This window comes from Phalangium opilio, unplaced genomic scaffold, assembly GCF_054372755.1.
Source record: "Phalangium opilio isolate 3A_F unplaced genomic scaffold, DU_Popi_V2 ptg000505l_1, whole genome shotgun sequence".
NCBI lineage: Eukaryota > Metazoa > Arthropoda > Arachnida > Opiliones > Phalangiidae > Phalangium > Phalangium opilio.
Window position 1 is genome coordinate 1,701,614 of NW_028324239.1, and position 22,238 is coordinate 1,723,851.

Here is a 22,238-nt window from a genome sequence, read left to right on the forward strand (position 1 = left end):
TGAACAGTTTTTTGAATGAATATCGTTATATTTGCTTGAATTATAGCAAAAAGTACAAAAACTATGGTTTCAGCGTTTATATTTGAAAATAGTGAAAAAATTCTCAAAAAGTGCTTCTCTGGTCGAGAAACGTCGATTTTGAAAATTTTATTAAAAATCGAGGTACATTTTTATTTATTGATCAATCGAGATGAAATCACTTTTAATGAGTATTTTATAGGTAAATAAGCTGAATTCAGTCAAAAATTTGTCCAGAAAAAAATGCATTCAAAAGTGAACCGAAAAAATCGCATGTTTTTTTTCTTCAAGGTAAAAAAATCCGTGACAACGATTTCTTATTGAAAATTGAATTTGAACAGTTTTTTGAATGAATATCGTTACATTTGCTTGAATTATAGCAAAAAGTACAAAAACTATGGTTTCAGCGGTTATATTTGAAAATAGTGAAAAAATTCTCAAAAAGTGCTTCTCTGGTCGAGAAACGTCGATTTTGAAAATGTAATTAAAAATCGAGGTACATTTTTATTTACTGATCAATCGAGATGAAATCGCTTTTAATGAGTATTTTATATGTATTTAAGCTAAATTCGGTCAAAAATTTGTCCAGAAAAAAATGCATTCAAAATTGTACCGAAATAATCGCATGCTTTTTTTCTTCAAGATACAAAATCCGTGACAACGATTTCTTATTGAAAATTGAATTTGAACAGTTTTTTGAATGAATATCGTTATATTTGCTTGAATTAAAGCAAAAAGTACAAAAACTATGGTTTCAGCGGTTATATTTGAAAATAGTGAAAAAATTCTCAAAAAGTGCTTCTCTGGTCGAGAAACGTCGATTTTGAAAATTTTATTAAAAATCGAGGTACATTTTTATTTATTGATCAATCGAGATGAAATCACTTTTAATGAGTATTTTATAGGTAAATAAGCTGAATTCAGACAAAAATTTGTCCAGAAAAAAATGCATTCAGAAGTGAACCGAAAAAATCGCATGTTTTTTTTCTTCAAGGTAAAAAAATCCGTGACAACGATTTCTTATTGAAAATTGAATTTTAACAGTTTTTTGAATGAATATCGTTATATTTGCTTGAATTATAGCAAAAAGTACAAAAACTATGGTTTCAGCGGTTATATTTGAAAATAGTGAAAAAATTCTCAAAAAGTGCTTCTCTGGTCGAGAAACGTCGATTTTGAAAATTTTATTAAAAATCGAGGTACATTTTTATTTATTGATCAATCGAGATGAAATCACTTTTAATGAGTATTTTATAGGTAAATAAGCTGAATTCAGTCAAAAATTTGTCCAGAAAAAAATGCATTCAGAAGTGAACCGAAAAAATCGCATGTTTTTTTTCTTCAAGGTAAAAAAATCCGTGACAACGATTTCTTATTGAAAATTGAATTTTAACAGTTTTTTGAATGAATATCGTTATATTTGCTTGAATTAAAGCGAAAAGTACAAAATTAATGGTTTCAGTGATTATATTTGTAAATAGCGAAAATAAAACTCAAAATGTGCTTTTCTGGTCGAGAAACGTCGATTTTGAAAATTTCATTAAAAATCGAGGTACATTTTTATTTATTGATCAATCGAGATGAAATCACTTTTCATGAGTATTTTATAGGTAAATAAGCTGAATTCAGTCAAAAATTTGTCCAGAAAAAAATGCATTCAAAAGTGAACCGAAAAAATCGCATGTTTTTTTTCTTCAAGGTAAAAAAATCCGTGACAACGATTTCTTATTGAAAATTGAATTTTAACAGTTTTTTGAATGAATATCGTTATATTTGCTTGAATTATAGCAAAAAGTACAAAAACTATGGTTTCAGCGGTTATATTTGAAAATAGTGAAAATATTTTCAAAAAGTGCTTCTCTGGTCGAGAAACGTCGATTTTGAAAATTTTATTAAAAATCGAGGTACATTTTTATTTATTGATCAATCGAGATGAAATCACTTTTAATGAGTATTTTATAGGTAAATAAGCTGAATTCAGTCAAAAATTTGTCCAGAAAAAAATGCATTCAAAAGTGAACCGAAAAAATCGCATGTTTTTTTTCTTCAAGGTAAAAAAATCCGTGACAACGATTTCTTATTGAAAATTGAATTTGAACAGTTTTTTGAATGAATATCGTTATATTTGCTTGAATTATAGCAAAAAGTACAAAAACTATGGTTTCAGCGGTTATATTTGAAAATAGTGAAAAAATTCTCAAAAAGTGCTTCTCTGGTCGAGAAACGTCGATTTTGAAAATTTTATTAAAAATCGAGGTACATTTTTATTTATTGATCAATCGAGATGAAATCACTTTTAATGAGTATTTTATAGGTAAATAAGCTGAATTCAGACAAAAATTTGTCCAGAAAAAAATGCATTCAGAAGTGAACCGAAAAAATCGCATGTTTTTTTTCTTCAAGGTAAAAAAATCCGTGACAACGATTTCTTATTGAAAATTGAATTTTAACAGTTTTTTGAATGAATATCGTTATATTTGCTTGAATTATAGCAAAAAGTACAAAAACTATGGTTTCAGCGGTTATATTTGAAAATAGTGAAAAAATTCTCAAAAAGTGCTTCTCTGGTCGAGAAACGTCGATTTTGAAAATTTTATTAAAAATCGAGGTACATTTTTATTTATTGATCAATCGAGATGAAATCACTTTTAATGAGTATTTTATAGGTAAATAAGCTGAATTCAGTCAAAAATTTGTCCAGAAAAAAATGCATTCAGAAGTGAACCGAAAAAATCGCATGTTTTTTTTCTTCAAGGTAAAAAAATCCGTGACAACGATTTCTTATTGAAAATTGAATTTTAACAGTTTTTTGAATGAATATCGTTATATTTGCTTGAATTAAAGCGAAAAGTACAAAATTAATGGTTTCAGTGATTATATTTGTAAATAGCGAAAATAAAACTCAAAATGTGCTTTTCTGGTCGAGAAACGTCGATTTTGAAAATTTCATTAAAAATCGAGGTACATTTTTATTTATTGATCAATCGAGATGAAATCACTTTTCATGAGTATTTTATAGGTAAATAAGCTGAATTCAGTCAAAAATTTGTCCAGAAAAAAATGCATTCAAAAGTGAACCGAAAAAATCGCATGTTTTTTTTCTTCAAGGTAAAAAAATCCGTGACAACGATTTCTTATTGAAAATTGAATTTTAACAGTTTTTTGAATGAATATCGTTATATTTGCTTGAATTATAGCAAAAAGTACAAAAACTATGGTTTCAGCGGTTATATTTGAAAATAGTGAAAATATTTTCAAAAAGTGCTTCTCTGGTCGAGAAACGTCGATTTTGAAAATTTTATTAAAAATCGAGGTACATTTTTATTTATTGATCAATCGAGATGAAATCACTTTTAATGAGTATTTTATAGGTAAATAAGCTGAATTCAGTCAAAAATTTGTCCAGAAAAAAATGCATTCAAAAGTGAACCGAAAAAATCGCATGTTTTTTTTCTTCAAGGTAAAAAAATCCGTGACAACGATTTCTTATTGAAAATTGAATTTGAACAGTTTTTTGAATGAATATCGTTATATTTGCTTGAATTATAGCAAAAAGTACAAAAACTATGGTTTCAGCGGTTATATTTGAAAATAGTGAAAAAATTCTCAAAAAGTGCTTCTCTGGTCGAGAAACGTCGATTTTGAAAATTTTATTAAAAATCGAGGTACATTTTTATTTATTGATCAATCGAGATGAAATCACTTTTAATGAGTATTTTATAGGTAAATAAGCTGAATTCAGTCAAAAATTTGTCCAGAAAAAAATGCATTCAGAAGTGAACCGAAAAAATCGCATGTTTTTTTTCTTCAAGGTAAAAAAATCCGTGACAACGATTTCTTATTGAAAATTGAATTTTAACAGTTTTTTGAATGAATATCGTTATATTTGCTTGAATTATAGCAAAAAGTACAAAAACTATGGTTTCAGCGGTTATATTTGAAAATAGTGAAAAAATTCTCAAAAAGTGCTTCTCTGGTCGAGAAACGTCGATTTTGAAAATTTTATTGAAAATCGAGGTACATTTTTATTTATTGATCAATCGAGATGAAATCACTTTTAATGAGTATTTTATAGGTAAATAAGCTGAATTCAGTCAAAAATTTGTCCAGAAAAAAATGCATTCAAAAGTGAACCGAAAAAATCGCATGTTTTTTTTCTTCAAGGTAAAAAATCCGTGACAACGATTTCTTATTGAAAATTGAATTTTAAGTTTTTTGAATGAATATCGTTTTATTTGCTTGAATTAAAGCGAAAAGTACAAAATTAATGGTTTCAGTGATTATATTTGTAAATAGCGAAAATAAAACTCAAAATGTGCTTCTCTGGTCGAGAAACGTCGATTTTGAAAATGTTATAAAAAATCGAGGTACATTTTTATTTATTGATCAATCGAGATGAAATCACTTTTAATGAGTATTTTATAGGTAAATAAGCTGAATTCAGTCAAAAATTTGTCCAGAAAAAAAATGCATTCAAAAGTGAACCGAAAAAATTGCATGTTTTTTTTTTCAAGGTAAAAAAATCCGTGACAACGATTTCTTATTGAAAATTGAATTTTAAAAGTTTTTTGAATGAATATCGTTATATTTGCTTGAATTATAGCAAAAAGTACAAAAACTATGGTTTCAGCGGTTATATTTGAAAATAGTGAAAAATTCTCAAAAAGTGCTTCTCTGGTCGAGAAACGTTGATTTTGAAAATTTTATTAAAAATCGAGGTACATTTTTATTTATTGATCAATCGAGATGAAATCACTTTTAATGAGTATTTTATAGGTAAATAAGCTGAATTCAGTTGAAAATTTGTCCAGAAAAAAATGCATTCAAAAGTGAACCGAAAAAATCGCATGTTTTTTTTCTTCAAGGTAAAAAAATCCGTGACAACGATTTCTTATTGAAAATTGAATTTTAACAGTTTTTTGAATGAATATCGTTATATTTGCTTGAATTAAAGCGAAAAGTACAAAATTAATGGTTTCAGTGATTATATTTGTAAATAGCGAAAATAAAACTCAAAATGTGCTTCTCTGGTCGAGAAACGTCGATTTTGAAAATGTTATAAAAAATCGAGGTACATTTTTATTTATTGATCAATCGAGATGAAATCACTTTTAATGAGTATTTTATAGGTAAATAAGCTGAATTCAGTCAAAAATTTGTCCAGAAAAAAAATGCATTCAAAAGTGAACCGAAAAAATTGCATGTTTTTTTTTTCAAGGTAAAAAAATCCGTGACAACGATTTCTTATTGAAAATTGAATTTTAACAGTTTTTTGAATGAATATCGTTATATTTGCTTGAATTAAAGCAAAAAGTACAAAAAATTTGGTTTCAGCGGTTATATTTGAAAATAGTGAAAAAATTCTCAAAAAGTGCTTCTCTGGTCGAGAAACGTCGATTTTGAAAATTTTATTAAAAATCGAGGTACATTTTTATTTATTGATCAATCGAGATGAAATCACTTTTAATGAGTATTTTATAGGTAAATAAGCTGAATTCAGTCAAAAATTTGTCCAGAAAAAAAATGCATTCAAAAGTGAACCGATAAAATCGCATGCTTTTTTTCTTCGAGACACAAAATCCGTGACGATTTCTTATTGAAAATTGAATTTTAACAGTTTTTTGAATGAATATCGTTATATTTGCTTGAATTAAAGCAAAAAGTACAAAAAATTTGGTTTCAGCATTTATATTTGAAAATAGTGAAAAAATTCTCAATAAGTGCTTCTCTGGTCGAGAAACGTCGATTTTGAAAATTTTATTAAAAATCGAGGTACATTTTTATTTATTGATCAATCGAGATGAAACCACTTTTAATGAGTATTTTATAGGTAAATAAGCTGAATTCAGTCAAAAATTTGTCCAGAAAAAAATGCATTCAAAAGTGAACCGAAAAAATCGCATGTTTTTTTTCTTCAAGGTAAAAAAATCCGTGACAACGATTTCTTATTGAAAATTGAATTTTAACAGTTTTTTGAATGAATATCGTTATATTTGCTTGAATTAAAGCGAAAAGTACAAAATTAATGGTTTCAGTGATTATATTTGTAAATAGCGAAAATAAAACTCAAAATGTGCTTTTCTGGTCGAGAAACGTCGATTTTGAAAATTTCATTAAAAATCGAGGTACATTTTTATTTATTGATCAATCGAGATGAAACCACTTTTAATGAGTATTTTATAGGTAAATAAGCTGAATTCAGTCAAAAATTTGTCCAGAAAAAAAATGCATTCAAAAGTGAACCGAAAAAATCGCATGTTTTTTTTCTTCAAGGTAAAAAAATCCGTGACAACGATTTCTTATTGAAAATTGAATTTTAACAGTTTTTTGAATGAATATCGTTATATTTGCTTGAATTATAGCAAAAAGTACAAAAACTATGGTTTCAGCGGTTATATTTGAAAATAGTGAAAAAATTCTCAAAAAGTGCTTCTCTGGTCGAGAAACGTCGATTTTGAAAATTTTATTAAAAATCGAGGTACATTTTTATTTAGTGATCAATCGAGATGAAACCACTTTTAATGAGTATTTTATAGGTAAATAAGCTGAATTCAGTCAAAAATTTGTCCAGAAAAAAAATGCATTCAAAAGTGAACCGAAAAAATCGCATGTTTTTTTTCTCAAGGTAAAAAAATCCGTGACAACGATTTCTTATTGAAAATTGAATTTTAGCAGTTTTTTGAATGAATATCGTTATATTTCCTTGAATTATAGCAAAAAGTACAAAAACTATGGTTTCAGCGGTTATATTTGAAAATATTGAAAAAATTCTCAAAAAATGCTTCTCTGGTCGAGAAACGTCGATTTTGAAAATTTTATTAAAAATCGAGGTACATTTTTATTTATTGATCAATCGAGATGAAATCACTTTTCATGAGTATTTTATAGGTAAATAAGCTGAATTCAGTCAAAAATTTGTCCAGAAAAAAATGCATTCAAAAGTGAACCGAAAAAATCGCATGTTTTTTTTCTTCAAGGTAAAAAAATCCGTGACAACGATTTCTTATTGAAAATTGAATTTTAACAGTTTTTTGAATGAATATCGTTATATTTGCTTGAATTATAGCAAAAAGTACAAAAACTATGGTTTCAGCGGTTATATTTGAAAATAGTGAAAAAATTCTCAAAAAGTGCTTCTCTGGTCGAGAAACGTCGATTTTGAAAATTTTATTAAAAATCGAGGTACATTTTTATTTATTGATCAATCGAGATGAAATCACTTTTAATGAGTATTTTATAGGTAAATAAGCTGAATTCAGTCAAAAATTTGTCCAGAAAAAAATGCATTCAGAAGTGAACCGAAAAAATCGCATGTTTTTTTTCTTCAAGGTAAAAAAATCCGTGACAACGATTTCTTATTGAAAATTGAATTTTAACAGTTTTTTGAATGAATATCGTTATATTTGCTTGAATTAAAGCGAAAAGTACAAAATTAATGGTTTCAGTGATTATATTTGTAAATAGCGAAAATAAAACTCAAAATGTGCTTTTCTGGTCGAGAAACGTCGATTTTGAAAATTTCATTAAAAATCGAGGTACATTTTTATTTATTGATCAATCGAGATGAAATCACTTTTCATGAGTATTTTATAGGTAAATAAGCTGAATTCAGTCAAAAATTTGTCCAGAAAAAAATGCATTCAAAAGTGAACCGAAAAAATCGCATGTTTTTTTTCTTCAAGGTAAAAAAATCCGTGACAACGATTTCTTATTGAAAATTGAATTTTAACAGTTTTTTGAATGAATATCGTTATATTTGCTTGAATTATAGCAAAAAGTACAAAAACTATGGTTTCAGCGGTTATATTTGAAAATAGTGAAAAAATTCTCAAAAAGTGCTTCTCTGGTCGAGAAACGTCGATTTTGAAAATTTTATTAAAAATCGAGGTACATTTTTATTTATTGATCAATCGAGATGAAATCACTTTTAATGAGTATTTTATAGGTAAATAAGCTGAATTCAGTCAAAAATTTGTCCAGAAAAAAATGCATTCAGAAGTGAACCGAAAAAATCGCATGTTTTTTTTCTTCAAGGTAAAAAAATCCGTGACAACGATTTCTTATTGAAAATTGAATTTTAACAGTTTTTTGAATGAATATCGTTATATTTGCTTGAATTAAAGCGAAAAGTACAAAATTAATGGTTTCAGTGATTATATTTGTAAATAGCGAAAATAAAACTCAAAATGTGCTTTTCTGGTCGAGAAACGTCGATTTTGAAAATTTCATTAAAAATCGAGGTACATTTTTATTTATTGATCAATCGAGATGAAATCACTTTTCATGAGTATTTTATAGGTAAATAAGCTGAATTCAGTCAAAAATTTGTCCAGAAAAAAATGCATTCAAAAGTGAACCGAAAAAATCGCATGTTTTTTTTCTTCAAGGTAAAAAAATCCGTGACAACGATTTCTTATTGAAAATTGAATTTTAACAGTTTTTTGAATGAATATCGTTATATTTGCTTGAATTATAGCAAAAAGTACAAAAACTATGGTTTCAGCGGTTATATTTGAAAATAGTGAAAAAATTCTCAAAAAGTGCTTCTCTGGTCGAGAAACGTCGATTTTGAAAATTTTATTAAAAATCGAGGTACATTTTTATTTATTGATCAATCGAGATGAAATCACTTTTAATGAGTATTTTATAGGTAAATAAGCTGAATTCAGTCAAAAATTTGTCCAGAAAAAAATGCATTCAGAAGTGAACCGAAAAAATCGCATGTTTTTTTTCTTCAAGGTAAAAAAATCCGTGACAACGATTTCTTATTGAAAATTGAATTTTAACAGTTTTTTGAATGAATATCGTTATATTTGCTTGAATTAAAGCGAAAAGTACAAAATTAATGGTTTCAGTGATTATATTTGTAAATAGCGAAAATAAAACTCAAAATGTGCTTTTCTGGTCGAGAAACGTCGATTTTGAAAATTTCATTAAAAATCGAGGTACATTTTTATTTATTGATCAATCGAGATGAAATCACTTTTCATGAGTATTTTATAGGTAAATAAGCTGAATTCAGTCAAAAATTTGTCCAGAAAAAAATGCATTCAAAAGTGAACCGAAAAAATCGCATGTTTTTTTTCTTCAAGGTAAAAAAATCCGTGACAACGATTTCTTATTGAAAATTGAATTTTAACAGTTTTTTGAATGAATATCGTTATATTTGCTTGAATTATAGCAAAAAGTACAAAAACTATGGTTTCAGCGGTTATATTTGAAAATAGTGAAAAAATTCTCAAAAAGTGCTTCTCTGGTCGAGAAACGTCGATTTTGAAAATTTTATTAAAAATCGAGGTACATTTTTATTTATTGATCAATCGAGATGAAATCACTTTTAATGAGTATTTTATAGGTAAATAAGCTGAATTCAGTCAAAAATTTGTCCAGAAAAAAATGCATTCAGAAGTGAACCGAAAAAATCGCATGTTTTTTTTCTTCAAGGTAAAAAAATCCGTGACAACGATTTCTTATTGAAAATTGAATTTTAACAGTTTTTTGAATGAATATCGTTATATTTGCTTGAATTAAAGCGAAAAGTACAAAATTAATGGTTTCAGTGATTATATTTGTAAATAGCGAAAATAAAACTCAAAATGTGCTTTTCTGGTCGAGAAACGTCGATTTTGAAAATTTCATTAAAAATCGAGGTACATTTTTATTTATTGATCAATCGAGATGAAATCACTTTTCATGAGTATTTTATAGGTAAATAAGCTGAATTCAGTCAAAAATTTGTCCAGAAAAAAATGCATTCAAAAGTGAACCGAAAAAATCGCATGTTTTTTTTCTTCAAGGTAAAAAAATCCGTGACAACGATTTCTTATTGAAAATTGAATTTTAACAGTTTTTTGAATGAATATCGTTATATTTGCTTGAATTATAGCAAAAAGTACAAAAACTATGGTTTCAGCGGTTATATTTGAAAATAGTGAAAAAATTCTCAAAAAGTGCTTCTCTGGTCGAGAAACGTCGATTTTGAAAATTTTATTAAAAATCGAGGTACATTTTTATTTATTGATCAATCGAGATGAAATCACTTTTAATGAGTATTTTATAGGTAAATAAGCTGAATTCAGTCAAAAATTTGTCCAGAAAAAAATGCATTCAGAAGTGAACCGAAAAAATCGCATGTTTTTTTTCTTCAAGGTAAAAAAATCCGTGACAACGATTTCTTATTGAAAATTGAATTTTAACAGTTTTTTGAATGAATATCGTTATATTTGCTTGAATTAAAGCGAAAAGTACAAAATTAATGGTTTCAGTGATTATATTTGTAAATAGCGAAAATAAAACTCAAAATGTGCTTTTCTGGTCGAGAAACGTCGATTTTGAAAATTTCATTAAAAATCGAGGTACATTTTTATTTATTGATCAATCGAGATGAAATCACTTTTCATGAGTATTTTATAGGTAAATAAGCTGAATTCAGTCAAAAATTTGTCCAGAAAAAAATGCATTCAAAAGTGAACCGAAAAAATCGCATGTTTTTTTTCTTCAAGGTAAAAAAATCCGTGACAACGATTTCTTATTGAAAATTGAATTTTAACAGTTTTTTGAATGAATATCGTTATATTTGCTTGAATTATAGCAAAAAGTACAAAAACTATGGTTTCAGCGGTTATATTTGAAAATAGTGAAAAAAATCTCAAAAAGTGCTTCTCTGGTCGAGAAACGTCGATTTTGAAAATTTTATTAAAAATCGAGGTACATTTTTATTTATTGATCAATCGAGATGAAATCACTTTTAATGAGTATTTTATAGGTAAATAAGCTGAATTCAGTCAAAAATTTGTCCAGAAAAAAATGCATTCAGAAGTGAACCGAAAAAATCGCATGTTTTTTTTCTTCAAGGTAAAAAAATCCGTGACAACGATTTCTTATTGAAAATTGAATTTTAACAGTTTTTTGAATGAATATCGTTATATTTGCTTGAATTAAAGCGAAAAGTACAAAATTAATGGTTTCAGTGATTATATTTGTAAATAGCGAAAATAAAACTCAAAATGTGCTTTTCTGGTCGAGAAACGTCGATTTTGAAAATTTCATTAAAAATCGAGGTACATTTTTATTTATTGATCAATCGAGATGAAATCACTTTTCATGAGTATTTTATAGGTAAATAAGCTGAATTCAGTCAAAAATTTGTCCAGAAAAAAATGCATTCAAAAGTGAACCGAAAAAATCGCATGTTTTTTTTCTTCAAGGTAAAAAAATCCGTGACAACGATTTCTTATTGAAAATTGAATTTTAACAGTTTTTTGAATGAATATCGTTATATTTGCTTGAATTATAGCAAAAAGTACAAAAACTATGGTTTCAGCGGTTATATTTGAAAATAGTGAAAAAATTCTCAAAAAGTGCTTCTCTGGTCGAGAAACGTCGATTTTGAAAATTTTATTAAAAATCGAGGTACATTTTTATTTATTGATCAATCGAGATGAAATCACTTTTAATGAGTATTTTATAGGTAAATAAGCTGAATTCAGTCAAAAATTTGTCCAGAAAAAAATGCATTCAGAAGTGAACCGAAAAAATCGCATGTTTTTTTTCTTCAAGGTAAAAAAATCCGTGACAACGATTTCTTATTGAAAATTGAATTTTAACAGTTTTTTGAATGAATATCGTTATATTTGCTTGAATTAAAGCGAAAAGTACAAAATTAATGGTTTCAGTGATTATATTTGTAAATAGCGAAAATAAAACTCAAAATGTGCTTTTCTGGTCGAGAAACGTCGATTTTGAAAATTTCATTAAAAATCGAGGTACATTTTTATTTATTGATCAATCGAGATGAAATCACTTTTCATGAGTATTTTATAGGTAAATAAGCTGAATTCAGTCAAAAATTTGTCCAGAAAAAAATGCATTCAAAAGTGAAACGAAAAAATCGCATGTTTTTTTTCTTCAAGGTAAAAAAATCCGTGACAGCGATTTCTTATTGAAAATTGAATTTTAACAGTTTTTTGAATGAATATCGTTATATTTGCTTGAATTATAGCAAAAAGTACAAAAACTATGGTTTCAGCGGTTATATTTGAAAATAGTGAAAAAATTCTCAAAAAGTGCTTCTCTGGTCGAGAAACGTCGATTTTGAAAATTTTATTAAAAATCGAGGTACATTTTTATTTATTGATCAATCGAGATGAAATCACTTTTAATGAGTATTTTATAGGTAAATAAGCTGAATTCAGTCAAAAATTTGTCCAGAAAAAAATGCATTCAAAAGTGAACCGAAAAAATCGCATGTTTTTTTTCTTCAAGGTAAAAAAATCCGTGACAACGATTTCTTATTGAAAATTGAATTTTAGCAGTTTTTTGAATGAATATCGTTATATTTGCTTGAATTAAAGCGAAAAGTACAAAATTAATGGTTTCAGTGATTATATTTGTAAATAGCGAAAATAAGACTCAAAATGTGCTTTTCTGGTCGAGAAACGTCGATTTTGAAAATTTCATTAAAAATCGAGGTACATTTTTATTTATTAATTAATCGAGATGAAATCACTTTTAATGAGTATTTTATAGGTAAATAAGCTGAATTCAGTCAAAAATTTGTCCAGAAAAAAATGCATTCAAAAGTGAACCGAAAAAATCGCATGTTTTTTTTCTTCAAGGTAAAAAAATCCGTGACAACGATTTCTTATTGAAAATTGAATTTGAACAGTTTTTTGAATGAATATCGTTATATTTGCTTGAATTATAGCAAAAAGTACAAAAACTATGGTTTCAGCGGTTATATTTGAAAATAGTGAAAAAATTCTCAAAAAGTGCTTCTCTGGTCGAGAAACGTCGATTTTGAAAATTTTATTAAAAATCGAGGTACATTTTTAATTATTGATCAATCGAGATGAAATCACTTTTAATGAGTATTTTATAGGTAAATAAGCTGAATTCAGTCAAAAATTTGTCCAGAAAAAAATGCATTCAAAAGTGAACCGAAAAAATCGCATGTTTTTTTTCTTCAAGGTAAAAAAATCCGTGACAACGATTTCTTATTGAAAATTGAATTTTAACAGTTTTTTGAATGAATATCGTTATATTTGCTTGAATTAAAGCGAAAAGTACAAAATTAATGGTTTCAGTGATTATATTTGTAAATAGCGAAAATAAAACTCAAAATGTGCTTTTCTGGTCGAGAAACGTCGATTTTGAAAATTTCATTAAAAATCGAGGTACATTTTTATTTATTGATCAATCGAGATGAAATCACTTTTCATGAGTATTTTATAGGTAAATAAGCTGAATTCAGTCAAAAATTTGTCCAGAAAAAAATGCATTCAAAAGTGAACCGAAAAAATCGCATGTTTTTTTTCTTCAAGGTAAAAAATCCGTGACAACGATTTCTTATTGAAAATTGAATTTTAAGTTTTTTGAATGAATATCGTTTTATTTGCTTGAATTAAAGCGAAAAGTACAAAATTAATGGTTTCAGTGATTATATTTGTAAATAGCGAAAATAAAACTCAAAATGTGCTTCTCTGGTCGAGAAACGTCGATTTTGAAAATGTTATAAAAAATCGAGGTACATTTTTATTTATTGATCAATCGAGATGAAATCACTTTTAATGAGTATTTTATAGGTAAATAAGCTGAATTCAGTCAAAAATTTGTCCAGAAAAAAAATGCATTCAAAAGTGAACCGAAAAAATTGCATGTTTTTTTTTTCAAGGTAAAAAAATCCGTGACAACGATTTCTTATTGAAAATTGAATTTTAACAGTTTTTTGAATGAATATCGTTATATTTGCTTGAATTATAGCAAAAAGTACAAAAACTATGGTTTCAGCGGTTATATTTGAAAATAGTGAAAAATTCTCAAAAAGTGCTTCTCTGGTCGAGAAACGTCGATTTTGAAAATTTTATTAAAAATCGAGGTACATTTTTAATTATTGATCAATCGAGATGAAATCACTTTTAATGAGTATTTTATAGGTAAATAAGCTGAATTCAGTCAAAAATTTGTCCAGAAAAAAATGCATTCAAAAGTGAACCGAAAAAATCGCATGTTTTTTTTCTTCAAGGTAAAAAAATCCGTGACAACGATTTCTTATTGAAAATTGAATTTTAACAGTTTTTTGAATGAATATCGTTATATTTGCTTGAATTAAAGCGAAAAGTACAAAATTAATGGTTTCAGTGATTATATTTGTAAATAGCGAAAATAAAACTCAAAATGTGCTTTTCTGGTCGAGAAACGTCGATTTTGAAAATTTCATTAAAAATCGAGGTACATTTTTATTTATTGATCAATCGAGATGAAATCACTTTTCATGAGTATTTTATAGGTAAATAAGCTGAATTCAGTCAAAAATTTGTCCAGAAAAAAATGCATTCAAAAGTGAACCGAAAAAATCGCATGTTTTTTTTCTTCAAGGTAAAAAATCCGTGACAACGATTTCTTATTGAAAATTGAATTTTAAGTTTTTTGAATGAATATCGTTTTATTTGCTTGAATTAAAGCGAAAAGTACAAAATTAATGGTTTCAGTGATTATATTTGTAAATAGCGAAAATAAAACTCAAAATGTGCTTCTCTGGTCGAGAAACGTCGATTTTGAAAATGTTATAAAAAATCGAGGTACATTTTTATTTATTGATCAATCGAGATGAAATCACTTTTAATGAGTATTTTATAGGTAAATAAGCTGAATTCAGTCAAAAATTTGTCCAGAAAAAAAATGCATTCAAAAGTGAACCGAAAAAATTGCATGTTTTTTTTTTCAAGGTAAAAAAATCCGTGACAACGATTTCTTATTGAAAATTGAATTTTAACAGTTTTTTGAATGAATATCGTTATATTTGCTTGAATTATAGCAAAAAGTACAAAAACTATGGTTTCAGCGGTTATATTTGAAAATAGTGAAAAATTCTCAAAAAGTGCTTCTCTGGTCGAGAAACGTCGATTTTGAAAATTTTATTAAAAATCGAGGTACATTTTTATTTATTGATCAATCGAGATGAAATCACTTTTAATGAGTATTTTATAGGTAAATAAGCTGAATTCAGTTGAAAATTTGTCCAGAAAAAAATGCATTCAAAAGTGAACCGAAAAAATCGCATGTTTTTTTTCTTCAAGGTAAAAAAATCCGTGACAACGATTTCTTATTGAAAATTGAATTTTAACAGTTTTTTGAATGAATATCGTTATATTTGCTTGAATTAAAGCGAAAAGTACAAAATTAATGGTTTCAGTGATTATATTTGTAAATAGCGAAAATAAAACTCAAAATGTGCTTCTCTGGTCGAGAAACGTCGATTTTGAAAATGTTATAAAAAATCGAGGTACATTTTTATTTATTGATCAATCGAGATGAAATCACTTTTAATGAGTATTTTATAGGTAAATAAGCTGAATTCAGTCAAAAATTTGTCCAGAAAAAAAATGCATTCAAAAGTGAACCGAAAAAATTGCATGTTTTTTTTTTCAAGGTAAAAAAATCCGTGACAACGATTTCTTATTGAAAATTGAATTTTAACAGTTTTTTGAATGAATATCGTTATATTTGCTTGAATTAAAGCAAAAAGTACAAAAAATTTGGTTTCAGCGGTTATATTTGAAAATAGTGAAAAAATTCTCAAAAAGTGCTTCTCTGGTCGAGAAACGTCGATTTTGAAAATTTTATTAAAAATCGAGGTACATTTTTATTTATTGATCAATCGAGATGAAATCACTTTTAATGAGTATTTTATAGGTAAATAAGCTGAATTCAGTCAAAAATTTGTCCAGAAAAAAATGCATTCAAAAGTGAACCGAAAAAATCGCATGTTTTTTTTCTTCAAGGTAAAAAAATCCGTGACAACGATTTCTTATTGAAAATTGAATTTTAGCAGTTTTTTGAATGAATATCGTTATATTTGCTTGAATTAAAGCGAAAAGTACAAAATTAATGGTTTCAGTGATTATATTTGTAAATAGCGAAAATAAAACTCAAAATGTGCTTTTCTGGTCGAGAAACGTCGATTTTGAAAATTTCATTAAAAATCGAGGTACATTTTTATTTATTAATTAATCGAGATGAAATCACTTTTAATGAGTATTTTATAGGTAAATAAGCTGAATTCAGTCAAAAATTTGTCCAGAAAAAAATGCATTCAAAAGTGAACCGAAAAAATCGCATGTTTTTTTTCTTCAAGGTAAAAAAATCCGTGACAACGATTTCTTATTGAAAATTGAATTTGAACAGTTTTTTGAATGAATATCGTTATATTTGCTTGAATTATAGCAAAAAGTACAAAAACTATGGTTTCAGCGGTTATATTTGAAAATAGTGAAAAAATTCTCAAAAAGTGCTTCTCTGGTCGAGAAACGTCGATTTTGAAAATTTTATTAAAAATCGAGGTACATTTTTAATTATTGATCAATCGAGATGAAATCACTTTTAATGAGTATTTTATAGGTAAATAAGCTGAATTCAGTCAAAAATTTGTCCAGAAAAAAATGCATTCAAAAGTGAACCGAAAAAATCGCATGTTTTTTTTCTTCAAGGTAAAAAAATCCGTGACAACGATTTCTTATTGAAAATTGAATTTTAACAGTTTTTTGAATGAATATCGTTATATTTGCTTGAATTAAAGCGAAAAGTACAAAATTAATGGTTTCAGTGATTATATTTGTAAATAGCGAAAATAAAACTCAAAATGTGCTTTTCTGGTCGAGAAACGTCGATTTTGAAAATTTCATTAAAAATCGAGGTACATTTTTATTTATTGATCAATCGAGATGAAATCACTTTTCATGAGTATTTTATAGGTAAATAAGCTGAATTCAGTCAAAAATTTGTCCAGAAAAAAATGCATTCAAAAGTGAACCGAAAAAATCGCATGTTTTTTTTCTTCAAGGTAAAAAATCCGTGACAACGATTTCTTATTGAAAATTGAATTTTAAGTTTTTTGAATGAATATCGTTTTATTTGCTTGAATTAAAGCGAAAAGTACAAAATTAATGGTTTCAGTGATTATATTTGTAAATAGCGAAAATAAAACTCAAAATGTGCTTCTCTGGTCGAGAAACGTCGATTTTGAAAATGTTATAAAAAATCGAGGTACATTTTTATTTATTGATCAATCGAGATGAAATCACTTTTAATGAGTATTTTATAGGTAAATAAGCTGAATTCAGTCAAAAATTTGTCCAGAAAAAAAATGCATTCAAAAGTGAACCGAAAAAATTGCATGTTTTTTTTTTCAAGGTAAAAAAATCCGTGACAACGATTTCTTATTGAAAATTGAATTTTAACAGTTTTTTGAATGAATATCGTTATATTTGCTTGAATTATAGCAAAAAGTACAAAAACTATGGTTTCAGCGGTTATATTTGAAAATAGTGAAAAATTCTCAAAAAGTGCTTCTCTGGTCGAGAAACGTCGATTTTGAAAATTTTATTAAAAATCGAGGTACATTTTTATTTATTGATCAATCGAGATGAAATCACTTTTAATGAGTATTTTATAGGTAAATAAGCTGAATTCAGTTGAAAATTTGTCCAGAAAAAAATGCATTCAAAAGTGAACCGAAAAAATCGCATGTTTTTTTTCTTCAAGGTAAAAAAATCCGTGACAACGATTTCTTATTGAAAATTGAATTTTAACAGTTTTTTGAATGAATATCGTTATATTTGCTTGAATTAAAGCGAAAAGTACAAAATTAATGGTTTCAGTGATTATATTTGTAAATAGCGAAAATAAAACTCAAAATGTGCTTCTCTGGTCGAGAAACGTCGATTTTGAAAATGTTATAAAAAATCGAGGTACATTTTTATTTATTGATCAATCGAGATGAAATCACTTTTAATGAGTATTTTATAGGTAAATAAGCTGAATTCAGTCAAAAATTTGTCCAGAAAAAAAATGCATTCAAAAGTGAACCGAAAAAATTGCATGTTTTTTTTTTCAAGGTAAAAAAATCCGTGACAACGATTTCTTATTGAAAATTGAATTTTAACAGTTTTTTGAATGAATATCGTTATATTTGCTTGAATTAAAGCAAAAAGTACAAAAAATTTGGTTTCAGCGGTTATATTTGAAAATAGTGAAAAAATTCTCAAAAAGTGCTTCTCTGGTCGAGAAACGTCGATTTTGAAAATTTTATTAAAAATCGAGGTACATTTTTATTTATTGATCAATCGAGATGAAATCACTTTTAATGAGTATTTTATAGGTAAATAAGCTGAATTCAGTCAAAAATTTGTCCAGAAAAAAAATGCATTCAAAAGTGAACCGATAAAATCGCATGCTTTTTTTCTTCGAGACACAAAATCCGTGACGATTTCTTATTGAAAATTGAATTTTAACAGTTTTTTGAATGAATATCGTTATATTTGCTTGAATTAAAGCAAAAAGTACAAAAAATTTGGTTTCAGCATTTATATTTGAAAATAGTGAAAAAATTCTCAATAAGTGCTTCTCTGGTCGAGAAACGTCGATTTTGAAAATTTTATTAAAAATCGAGGTACATTTTTATTTATTGATCAATCGAGATGAAACCACTTTTAATGAGTATTTTATAGGTAAATAAGCTGAATTCAGTCAAAAATTTGTCCAGAAAAAAATGCATTCAAAAGTGAACCGAAAAAATCGCATGTTTTTTTTCTTCAAGGTAAAAAAATCCGTGACAACGATTTCTTATTGAAAATTGAATTTTAACAGTTTTTTGAATGAATATCGTTATATTTGCTTGAATTAAAGCGAAAAGTACAAAATTAATGGTTTCAGTGATTATATTTGTAAATAGCGAAAATAAAACTCAAAATGTGCTTCTCTGGTCGAGAAACGTCGATTTTGAAAATGTTATAAAAAATCGAGGTACATTTTTATTTATTGATCAATCGAGATGAAATCACTTTTAATGAGTATTTTATAGGTAAATAAGCTGAATTCAGTCAAAAATTTGTCCAGAAAAAAAATGCATTCAAAAGTGAACCGAAAAAATTGCATGTTTTTTTTTCAAGGTAAAAAAATCCCTGACAACGATTTCTTATTGAAAATTGAATTTTAACAGTTTTTTGAATGAATATCGTTATATTTGCTTGAATTAAAGCAAAAAGTACAAAAAATTTTGTTTCAGCGGTTATATTTGAAAATAGTGAAAAACTTCTCAAAAAGTGCTTCTCTGGTCGAGAAACGTCGATTTTGAAAATTTTACTAAAAATCGAGGTACATTTTTATTTATTGATCAATCGAGATGAAATCACTTTTAATGAGTATTTTATAGGTAAATAAGCTGAATTCAGTCAAAAATTTGTCCAGAAAAAAAATGCATTCAAAAGTGAACCGAAAAAATTGCATGTTTTTTTTTTCAAGGTAAAAAAATCCGTGACAACGATTTCTTATTGAAAATTGAATTTTAACAGTTTTTTGAATGAATATCGTTATATTTGCTTGAATTATAGCAAAAAGTACAAAAACTATGGTTTCAGCGGTTATATTTGAAAATAGTGAAAAAATTCTCAAAAAGTGCTTCTCTGGTCGAGAAACGTCGATTTTGAAAATTTTATTAAAAATCGAGGTACATTTTTATTTATTGATCAATCGAGATGAAATCACTTTTAATGAGTATTTGATGTATTTAAGCTAAATTCGGTCAAAAATTTGTCCAGAAAAAAATGCATTCAAAATTGTACCGAAAAAATCGCATGCTTTTTTTCTTCGAGACACAAAATCCGTTATGATTTCTTATTGAAAATTGAATTTTAACAGTTTTTTGAATGAATATCGTTATATTTGCTTGAATTAAAGCAAAAAGTACAAAAAATTTGGTTTCAGCATTTATATTTGAAAATAGTGAAAAAATTCTCAAAAAGTGCTTCTCTGGTCGAGAAACGTCGATTTTGAAAATTTTATTAAAAATCGAGGTACATTTTTATTTATTGATCAATCGAGATGAAATCACTTTTAATGAGTATTTTATAGGTAAATAAGCTGAATTCAGTCAAAAATTTGTCCAGAAAAAAAATGCATTCAAAAGTGAACCGATAAAATCGCATGTTTTTTTTTCAAGGTAAAAAAATCCGTGACAACGATTTCTTATTGAAAATTGAATTTTAACAGTTTTTTGAATGAATATCGTTATATTTGCTTGAATTATAGCAAAAAGTACAAAAACTATGGTTTCAGCGGTTATATTTGAAAATAGTGAAAAAATTCTCAAAAAGTGCTTCTCTTATCGAGAAACGTCGATTTTGAAAATTTTATTAAAAATCGAGGTACATTTTTATTTATTGATCAATCGAGATGAAATCACTTTTAATGAGTATTTGATGTATTTAAGCTAAATTCGGTCAAAAATTTGTCCAGAAAAAAATGCATTCAAAATTGTACCGAAAAAATCGCATGCTTTTTTTCTTCGAGACACAAAATCCGTGACGATTTCTTATTGAAAATTGAATTTTAACAGTTTTTTGAATGAATATCGTTATATTTGCTTGAATTAAAGCAAAAAGTACAAAAAATTTGGTTTCAGCATTTATATTTGAAAATAGTGAAAAAATTCTCAATAAATGCTTCTCTGGTCGAGAAACGTCGATTTTGAAAATTTTATTAAAAATCGAGGTACATTTTTATTTATTGATCAATCGAGATGAAACCACTTTTAATGAGTATTTTATAGGTAAATAAGCTGAATTCAGTCAAAAATTTGTCCAGAAAAAAATGCATTCAAAAGTGAACCGAAAAAATCGCATGTTTTTTTTCTTCAAGGTAAAAAAATCCGTGACAACGATTTCTTATTGAAAATTGAATTTTAACAGTTTTTTGAATGAATATCGTTATATTTGCTTGAATTAAAGCGAAAAGTACAAAATTAATGGTTTCAGTGATTATATTTGTAAATAGCGAAAATAAAACTCAAAATGTGCTTCTCTGGTCGAGAAACGTCGATTTTGAAAATGTTATAAAAAATCGAGGTACATTTTTATTTATTGATCATAACTTTTCCACAATACCTGACAACCATTTAATTTCTGAGCTTCCGTGGCTCATTGGTTAGCGCGTTCGGCTGTTAACCAATAGGTTGGTGGTTCGAGCCCACCCGGGAGCGGTGTTATGGGATCTCAAATGTAACGTAAAAAGTCAGAGTTTTTCCACAATACCTGACGAACATTTAATTTTTGGGCTTCCTTGGCGCAATGGTTAGCGCGTTCGGCTGTACACCGAAAGGTTGGTGGTTCGACCCCACCCGGGAGCGGTGTTGTGAAGTCTCGAATGTAACGTAAAAAGGCAAAGTTTTTCCACAATACCTGACGAACATTTATTTTTAGGGCTTCCGTGGCGCAATGGTTAGCGCGTTCGGCTGTTAACCGAAAGGTTGGTGGTTCGAGCCCACCCGGGAGCGGTGTTATGGGATCTCAAATGTAACGTAAAAAGTCAGAGTTTTTCCACAAAACCTAACGACCATTTAACTTCTGAGCTTCCGTGGCTCAATGGTTAGCGCGTTCGGCTGTTAACCAATAGGTTGGTGGTTCGAGCCCACCCGGGAGAGGTGTTATGGGATCTCAAATGTAAGGTAAAAAGTCTGAGTTTTTCCACAATACCTGACGAACATTTAATGTTTGGGCTTCCGTGGCGCAATGGTAAGCGCGTTCGGCTGTTAACCGAAAGGTTGGTGGTTCGAGCCCACCCGGGAGAGGTGTTGTGGAGTCTCAGATGTAGCGTGAAAAGTCATAACTTTTCCACAATAACTGACAACCATTTAATTTCTGAGCTTCCGTGGCTCAATGGTTAGCGCTTTCGGCTGTTAACCAATAGGTTGGTGGTTCGAGCCCACCCGGGAGCGGTGTTTTGGGATCTCAAATGTAACGTAAAAAGCCAAAGTTTTTCCACAATACCTGACAACCATTTAATTTCTGAGATTCCGTGGCTCAATGGTTAGCGCGTTCGGCTGTTAACCGAAAGGTTGGTGGTTCAAGCCCACCCGGGAGCGGTGTTGTGAAGTCTCAAATGTAACGTAAAAATCCAAAGCTTTACCTCAATACCTGACGACTATTTATTTTTTGGGCTTCTGTGGCGCAATGGTTAGCCCGTTCGGCTGTTTACCGAAAGGTTGGTGGTTCGAGCCCACCCGGGAGCGGTGTTATGGGATCTCAAATGTAACGTAAAAAGTCAGAGTTTTTCCAGAATACCTGACGAACATTTAATTTTTGGGCTTCCGTGGCGCAATGGTTAGCGCGGTCAGCTGTTAACCGAAAGGTTGGTGGTTCGAGCCCACCCGGGAGAGGTGTTGTGGG

General features: G+C 27.9%; 1 non-coding gene across 1 annotated transcript; it reads left to right on the top strand.

The window, feature by feature from the left end:
* The first annotated feature begins 21,126 nt into the window (after positions 1 to 21,126).
* TRNAY-GUA (transfer RNA tyrosine (anticodon GUA)) lies at positions 21,127 to 21,199 on the top strand. Its single transcript has one exon. It is a non-coding gene; the product is annotated as a tRNA-Tyr (tRNA).
* Positions 21,200 to 22,238: the final 1,039 nt, after the last annotated feature.